The sequence below is a fragment of the Malaclemys terrapin genome, chromosome 12, assembly GCF_027887155.1.
Source record: "Malaclemys terrapin pileata isolate rMalTer1 chromosome 12, rMalTer1.hap1, whole genome shotgun sequence".
Taxonomy (NCBI): Eukaryota; Metazoa; Chordata; order Testudines; family Emydidae; genus Malaclemys; species Malaclemys terrapin.
The window spans coordinates 16881318-16890019 of NC_071516.1; positions in this window are offsets into that span (position 1 = coordinate 16881318).

Below are 8702 nucleotides of genomic sequence, written 5' to 3' on the forward strand. Positions count from 1 at the left end.
GTACCATTACGGAGGCTAAGCTAGTTAGATGACCCTCTTGCCTTGGGAAATGCTGCCCCAAACACATGACAAATTGAAAGCCAGTGTGTATGAGGCATATGCCCAGCTGCATGCATGTAGTTTTTAAAACCCTCCATAGTCATGTTCCAGCTTCTCATGTCCATTCCTGGCCACTGTACTCCTTTCTCCTCCTGTCACATGCTTGCACCACTGTGGGTGCAAGAGCCTTCTCCCCTGCAGTTGTAGCTGCCCTTTATCTCTGAATGTAACTGGTTCTCCATCCCATTTCAGATCCCAGATAGCAATCGCTGATCTTTCCTTGCCTGTCCCTCTTAGTTTCCCACTCTCATGACCATGACTTATTTAACTCTGCTGAGCATTTTGCGATACAGTTTGTATGAAAGGGTCTGTGCCAAATGTAGCTGTATTTTATTATGTTTGCATTAACCCACCGCATCACCTAATCTCTAATAGTGAATTTGTGGAGGCTGGCTAAAAATAGTACTTTTCCCATCCCCTACCTTACAGCACACGTGGGAGGTAGGTAAGTATCACTAACCTCATTTTACAAACAGGGAAACTGAGGCAAGGAGGCAGTCCAAGGCTATCAAGGGAGCTGCAGTTAGCGCTGAGGTTAAAACTACCAAATGTCTGCCTCGCAGGCCTGTGCTCAGCACATTAGATCAGGCCCCTCTCTTAAATGCTTTCTCAGTTATGGGTGTTAGAGGCTATTGTGAATCTGTTCACCGCACCACCCTTTGGAGGTCTCATGTCAAGCCGAGCATTGGAACAAGAGTTGTGTCCATGTTAGATAGCACAGTCTATAAGTAGGGAGCTGTCTATCTCTGCTGAGCCTTGAAGAAAATGGGGTCTGTGCTGGTGTCAGGGCTGGCTGAGCTACTTGAAGCATGTAGGAAATGATCTATCTATCCTCCCGCATACCCATCTATCTGTCTAGGGCACCCATCGCTGTAGTATCTAGGCCCCAGCACTCATTTAAAAATCACAGTATTTTATTGCACGACAGCTCCCTGCTGTGCATCCTACAGGACAGCTGGAGGGCAGAGATCTAAAGCATTAACTTTTCATAAGAGGAAAGGTGTTAGAAGAACTGGACAAATTCCAACTTGTCCTTCCCTAAATCCTCCCCTCCCCCTGCTTTTTCAACTGGGCGGGTCTGCTGTTCTTCACTTCCTGTCCTAAACTGTCCGGTGGTATCTCTGTGTGCCGTCGAACGACTGCCATTTCCCCCCCCTGAGAGATGACTACATTTCGCTGTTGGCTGGAGAGATCCTTATGTTTCTCAGGCTGAATCCCTGAGAGGATCTGAACAACTGCTGAACACCCATATCTATCTACTACTGATTTCACTTCTCACGATTGGGCATCATACTTTCTTTATCTTTTGCATGAAAGGCCCTACAGAGATGCAAGATATATTATGGTGGCCATGTTACTTCAGTGTCATATTACCCCTTTCCTCTGGTCTAAGTTCCTAGCTCGGTCCTATTCTAAGCTTACAGGATGTTTCTATAGAATTTAGTTGATAAAGAATAACATCTCTATACAGGGCCGGCTCTGGCTTTTTTGCCGCCCCAGGCAAAAAAGCCTCCGGCCGCCCCCCGCCCCCCCCAGTGCGACAGGGGAGGGCGGCCAGAGCACCGGGAGGAGGGCGGCGAGTCCCAGTCGGGGCTCCGCTCTCCCCGGCGGCCAGAGCATCGGGGGGAGGGCGGTGAGCCCCGGCCGTGGCCCCGCTCTCGCCAGCGGCCGGAACCGGAGCACCGCGCTGCCCCCCTCCAGGTGCCGCCCTAAGCACAAGCTTGGTGGGCTGGTGCCTGGAGCCGGCCCTGTCTCTATAGGGTTTTTGGTCCATCCCAGATGAGCGAATAGAGAAATCTTTCTCTGCTATAGAATTCTGCAGGGTGCTTCAAAAAGCTTGGAGCAAAGATCACAGCTTGTATTAAGTATCAGAGGAGTAGCTGTGTTAGTCTGGATCTGTAAAAGCAGCAAAGAGTCCTGTGGCACCTTATAGACTAACAGACATATTGGAGCATGAGCTTTCGTGGGTGAATACCCACATGCATCCGACGAAGTGGGTATTCACCCACGAAAGCTCATGCTCCAATATGTCTGTTAGTCTATAAGGTGCCACAGGACTCTTTGCAGCTTGTATTAAGTTCTTCAGGTTTTTTAGAGTAATTCCTATGAAATCCTATTGGTTTCATCCCTGTCCCATTCTTCCGGCCTTCATCCTAATGTGGTGAGTTGAATAGGCTCCTCTGCTTCCATATTTCCCCCACTTGCTTTTTTCCTCTTTCCCCTTAGAGGGGCTTTTTTCCGTATTGGGAAGAAATGTCTCCTTGCCCACCCAGTCCTGGAGCACTGCTAACCCTATGCACTCATGCATCTATCACTGGGGCAGGGCAGGCTCTGTATCAAAAGTGTTTTGCATCGAGGTCTCTTTTAAAACACTCTGATGCCAGCTGCGATAATAGAGCTGTACTGTCCTGGAGGCTCCTTAATTACCCGCTATTAGCTGTGGACTTCAATGCAAGCTGCTGATGGTCCTCACATTTTTGTGCCGTGGCTCTGGGGGGATGTAACTCGTTCCTGACATGAGGCAGCAGGCTCAGTCTGATTTGCATGTAGTGCAGGCAGGTGCAAGGACCGGTGGGTCAAGTTGCATGGTTTGGGCCCCTCCTCTCCCGCTTTCCTCAAAGAAAGTTGAATGATTGGCAAACCTGCACAAGGCTCCAGTGAAACACCTGCTATCAGCCCCGCCCTGAAGAGTTAGCCCTGCTGCTGATATACTTTCTGGCTGAGGTTCATATACTGACAGTCAACCAATTGCTGCCATGGCCACAGAGTTTAAACCATTATTGGAAACGAGCATAAGGCACAGTGGGTTTTGAGTGTAGTTTGTGCAATCACATTTTTTTACCCTAATCTAATAATGCAAAACAGCTGATGTTTCCTGGACAGTTATTTCTTTGGAACCGAGCTTGGCACAGCTTTTTGCCTTGTCACCAGCGTCCTGGAATAGGACTGAGTTGCTGCAGAGGATGTCAGCAGAATAACTATTAGGAAAAACACAACTTTGAGCTACATTTCTAACAGTCACTGGCCAGCAGTACCCTCACCATATACAGCCAATTCAGTAGCTACACCAGCAAAACATGTCTGGGCACATACAGAAAAGCAGAGATGGGAGAATTCACTGCGAAGAATGTCTTTGGTTTGCTGCGCTTCTTTTTCTGTTCACAAATTGTCCCCAAGCATTTCAGGATTTTCTCAGTTGATTTGTTCTTTGAAATTCTGCGCTGAATCAGATCTGTGAATAATCTTCAATCAATAATTTATTCAAGAGCAGCAGTTGACTACAAATATGTGACACGGGAGCTGCGCTTGTTAGGTTTGAGCTGACACATGGTGCAGTCCCTGTGTAGCCCTTACCATCAGAGTTCCCCTACGGCAGGGATGGGCAATCTACGGTCCGGGGGCTGCATCCAGCCCTTCAGACGTTTTAATCCAGCCCTCTAGCTTCCGCCGGGGAGTGGGGTCTGGGGCTTATGCCACTCTGGCGCTCCAGCCGGGGAGCGGGGTCGGGGGCTTGCCCCGCTCCAGCCGGGGAGCGGGGTCGGGGGTTTGCCCCGCTCCACACGTGCCATGGTTCTGCGTGGCTCCCGGAAGCAGTGGCATGTCCCCCCTCTGGCTCCTACGCATAGGGACAGCCAAGGGGCTCCACACACTACCCCTGCCCCAAGGGCTGCCCCTGCAGCTCCCATTGGCCAGGAACCATGGCCAATGGGAGCTGCAGGGGCAGCACCTGTGGACGGGGCAGGGCGTAGAGCTGCTTGGCCATGCCTCTGCATAGGAGCCAGAAGGGGGACATACCGGTGCTTCCGGAAGCTGCTTGAGGTAAGCGCTGCCCGGAGCCTGCACCCCTGACCCCCTTCCATGCCCCTGCCCTGATCCCCCTCCCACCCTCTGAACCCCTCAGTCCCAGCCTGGAGCACCCTCCTGCACCTTCAACCCCTCATCCCCAGCCTCACCCCCTCCCCAGAGCATGCACCCCCAGCCGGAGTTCTCAGGTCTCCACCACACCCCAACCCTCTGCTCCAGCCCGAAGCTCCCTCCCGCACTCTGGCCCCACCCCAGAGCCCGCACCCCCAGCTAGAGCCCTCGCCCCATCCCCTACCCCAACCCCCAATTTCGTGATCATTCATGACCTGCCATACAATTTCCATACCCAAAGTTTGCCCACCCCTGCCCTATAGGTACTACGTTTGCAAGTTAAACGTGTAGGATGCAGCTTGGGAAGGCGAGTATTGGGTATTCAAATCCCCTGGGCAATTTTGGCAATCTCTGGGATAGTTCTACCACACGTGCCTAACACGTGCTGTGTCTGCACCCCTGCCAGTCCCTCCATTCAGTGCGGTGCTCGCCCAGCCCGAGCTGAAGACTGGCCAGACCCAGCCGCCAGCAGCACGCCCTCACTTCAGCTGACCCCCAGCCTTTCACGGCAGCGCCTGTTTGGCTGGTTGGGAGGGAGGCCGGGGCATTGGGATCCCAACCCCCCCAAATCTTTAACCATCTCCTGCCCCGTCCACGCGTGGAGTGAAATGTATCCATTGGCGGGTACGGGACAGTTGAGCTTTCTCTTCCCAGCATGGGTGCATCTAGCCGGAAGGGCAGTGCTATTGCCGCCGGGGGGCACCCCCCGGGCCCGGAAAGCCCACCGCCGGGGGCACAGACACCTCCAGCTCCCCCCTCCTCCGTGTGCCACACCACTCGGCGGCGGGGCACGGATGGGACAGCTGCTCACCCCCCAACGATGGGGATCCCCTGGCCACGCCGCACGGGAGAGGTAGTGGTGTCCATGGAACAGCTGTTGGGGGGGATTCAGCCCCTGCACCCGCCCCAGTGACTCCCCGCCCCAGTGACTCCCCTTTACACAGGAGGGGACGATGTGGCGCTTGCTGGGCACGCCCCTTTCTCCTGCCAGCCGAGGGTTTATTTCCCCTCTGAACGAGGGATTGAATCCGCATGGCCCGTTTGCATCTGCTGCCCCCACCCCCAGCAGCGCTGGGACCACACACCGCGTCCGCCAGCCAATGGCCCACTGGTGCCTGCACTCCCGCGCGTGGGGCTCCCCGGCTTTCCCTGGCCGAGCCGCAGAGCCGCCCCTGCGGGTGGGCAAGTGAAGGGGGTGCTGGGCCCGCCCCTGGGAGCCGGCTAGCGCGAGCATCCTCCCGCCGCGGCCAAATCACTGGTGGGTGCGCCGAGCCAGGCGCGTGTCGGCTGTGCGCCGCCGAGCCCAGCGCCGGCAGGTGCATCGCTCCGCAGCCCCGGGCGGGCGGGCCCAGCCTCCATAGCTGCGGCCTCAGCTCGGAGCACACGCCGGGCCGGCTCTGCGGAGAGCCGCGTCTCGCCCAGCCCGCGGGGCTGCAATTCACAGCGCGCTCCCGCCCCGCCCCGCGCCGCGCCCCGGCCTGCCCCTGGGCCCGCAGGTCCGGGCTTGAGCGCTGCCGCGTGTCATCCGCCTGAGCTCACTGCAGGGTGGCACTGAGGGGCAGGTGCGCATTCCACGTGCTCGCTCTCCCCAGCCCAGCAAGACACTGCACAAATCGCTCCCCGATCAGATCCCCTGGGTAAGTCTGTGCTCCAGGGACCAGGCCGTGAGGTACTGAGTCTTCTTTATCTTTTCCCAATGTTGAGGGTCATCTGTATGGCGAGATCAACAAGACAAGGACTGTATCGCTCATGGGAGCTGGACAAGAGGGGACATGACAGAGAGATACACAGTGACCTGCATAGAGAAGGTAAATTGGCTGCCCTTGGTATTTAGCCTCTCTCATCATACCAAGAACAAGGGGGCATGCAATTAAACTGAAAGGCAACAAACTTAAAACCGATAAAAGAAAAAATACTGTTTTACTCAATACATGCCTACCTGTGGGACTCCCTGCCACAAGATATTGCTGAGGCCAAGAGTTTAGCAAGATTCAAATAAACAAAGACAGATATTTATAAGGATAATGAAATGCGCAGTTACATTAAAAAATAGGATTTAAAAATTTATATGACAATAATCCTCATTCTTCAGGACATACATCAATCCTTACATGACTAGAGTTAGGAAAAAAATTACCCCTTTGAATTATCTGGGACTGGTCACTGGAGTAGCTCAGCTGGACCATTGCTCTGACTCAGTCCAGTAATTCCTGTGTACAGATAGATAGATAAGCTAATCAACACAGCAGCTGGGAGTATCTTTCTCGGACCTGAAGTAGAGCTCTGTGTAGCTCAAAAGCTTGTCTCTCTCACCAAAAGAAGTTGGGCCAATAAAATATATACACTCTCTCTTTCTTGTGGCATTTCACAATTTCTGTTTCAAGACCCAACTAGAAAAAAACCACGACCAACACTTCCCCAAACAGTCCAGAGCCTCTGAATTGGACCAGTCCTTAAAAAAAACAAGACCTGATGATGGTGTGTGTGGAGAATGTCTCTTGTTCTATCCTGAGGGAAATGTGTTATGGAAGAGCTGGGTAGGACACCAGGGTACACGGATTGTGCTCAGGGAAGCATCTCTCACATCTAACCTTTGAACCTGATGGACTCTCAGGGATGAGGAGCGAAATAGCAGCCCTGCCTGCAGGGCGAAGTCTGTACCTGAACACCTGTCTGACATAGTCTTGGAGATAGGGACAGTGGCGGGGCTAGGGTTACTTAATCACAAGGCAGGTTAATGCAAGCAGCATCTTGCACAAGTGGCTGATTTTGACATATTTGGGGGCTTAGTGGTAGCTCACAATAGGGAATGATTATAAATGCCTTTGGCTTTCACATAGTTATTGTTACACTGAGCACAGCAGTGTCTCCTTGAGTTCCTGTGGGTGAGAAATAGGCAGCCTGGGTTTAAATCAGAGCATTAGGATGATCCTGTAAAGCAGGAAAATAAGACAAAGTTTTAAAAGGCATCAGAAATCCTAATGGTCATGAAGCCAATGGAGCCTGACATGTCCTGTTCACAGGTCCATTTTCAGGGTTTGTCTCCAGTTTTACACTGAACCTGAATTATTGTGTTGTTTGTTGTTTTTTTCTATTGTAGATTCACTGGCATTCATATTTTTAATCAAATGCACTAATGTCAGCAAAGACTTTTATTTACTTATTATGGATCAGACTTTTAAGAAAGACTCTGTGTTGTGTTGTAAGCATTCCTAGATGACAAGGAAATTAGACCTATCTTGGTGTGTAAAATACAAGTCTAGCGTTCACCAGCTTGTGAGGGCACTGCTTCTTGCTGAGATGCTAAACACTACTTTCCACCTCTACCATGGCAGCAGCAGTATTTCTAACCAGAGATTAGACTTCAGTCTCCTGCTAACCAAGCATCAGAATGAAAATAACACTACATAAAATATCTGTGGGAAGGTCTGATTCTTTCATGTACTGGTAGAATTTCATATGGATATTTCAAGGTGTATTTCCTGTCGTTTGCTTTCTCTCTCATTTGGAGGAGACATGAAGCAAAGGCCCAAGCCACCTGAGGTCACTAACAATACCATGCCGCTTTTCACAGAAGAGTGCTAACCACAATGTCCTGATGAAATTCTAACTCATGGGGCTGGTCTTTATTAGAAAATTAAGTTGTGCTAGAACATGACCTTGAGGGGTCAGATTAATTCACCCAGATGATATTGTAGTCAGTGTAGACGTGTTCCATGATGTTCAAGAGGGTGTCTGTATTGCACTAGACATGATGGAGGGTAGTTTAACACTTCAAGATTCAGAGCTAAGGTGAAGGCAATTGTTCGCAGATGATGCAACCCTTGTGGCTCACAGTGTTGTTGCCCTACAGCATCTAATTACCAAGTTCTCTGATTCATACAAAACCTTTGGGCTAGCCATGAGCTTGAAGAAGACAGTTATCATACATTAAGGCTCTTCAGAATTAGTTCCAGATATCACCTTAGATGGTACTCATCTGGATGATGCTGACTAGTTTTGCTACCTTGGCTCTACTGTTACCAGCAGTGCTGATGCTGAGCTCACTAGTAGAATCAGCAAAGCTGCCAGGAACTTTGGTCTTTTGCAAGTCAGAGCCTGGAACAATAACAGTTTGTCAAGTAAAGTGAAAATCCATATTTACAAAACGTGTTTTGTCCACTCTTCTATATGGCTCGGAAACCTGGATGACTTATGCCAAACATACCAAACGACTAAAGAGCTTTCATATCAGATACTTGCGTAAAATTCTTCGAATAAGATGGCAAGAGAGAGTGACAAATGTGGAAGTGCTAAATCATGCTGGTATGTCATTCACGGGAATGTTGATTTGTAAGAAAAGACTCAGGTGGCTTGGACATGTCAAGTGAATGCCGGACTACAGGATCCCAAAGAGCGTGCTGTACTCCGAAGCTCACGAAGGGTCTAAAAAGGGAGGCAGACCGCTGTGCAGATTTCGAGCTACTTTGTGATCCTTCTAGGAGAAAATAAATGTACAAGGGCATTATTTATTAGCTGTGGATGAAAAATTCACAATGGAAATGAAAGTACCCAGAATATATCGTCAATAAAAGAGGTGGATTTTCCTCAGAAATTTGAACACTTTGTATAGAATTCAATAGTGGTCTGATTTTCATGGAACAATCAACAAAAGTTGGCACTGAATTGTGATCAATCGTGATTGTGAT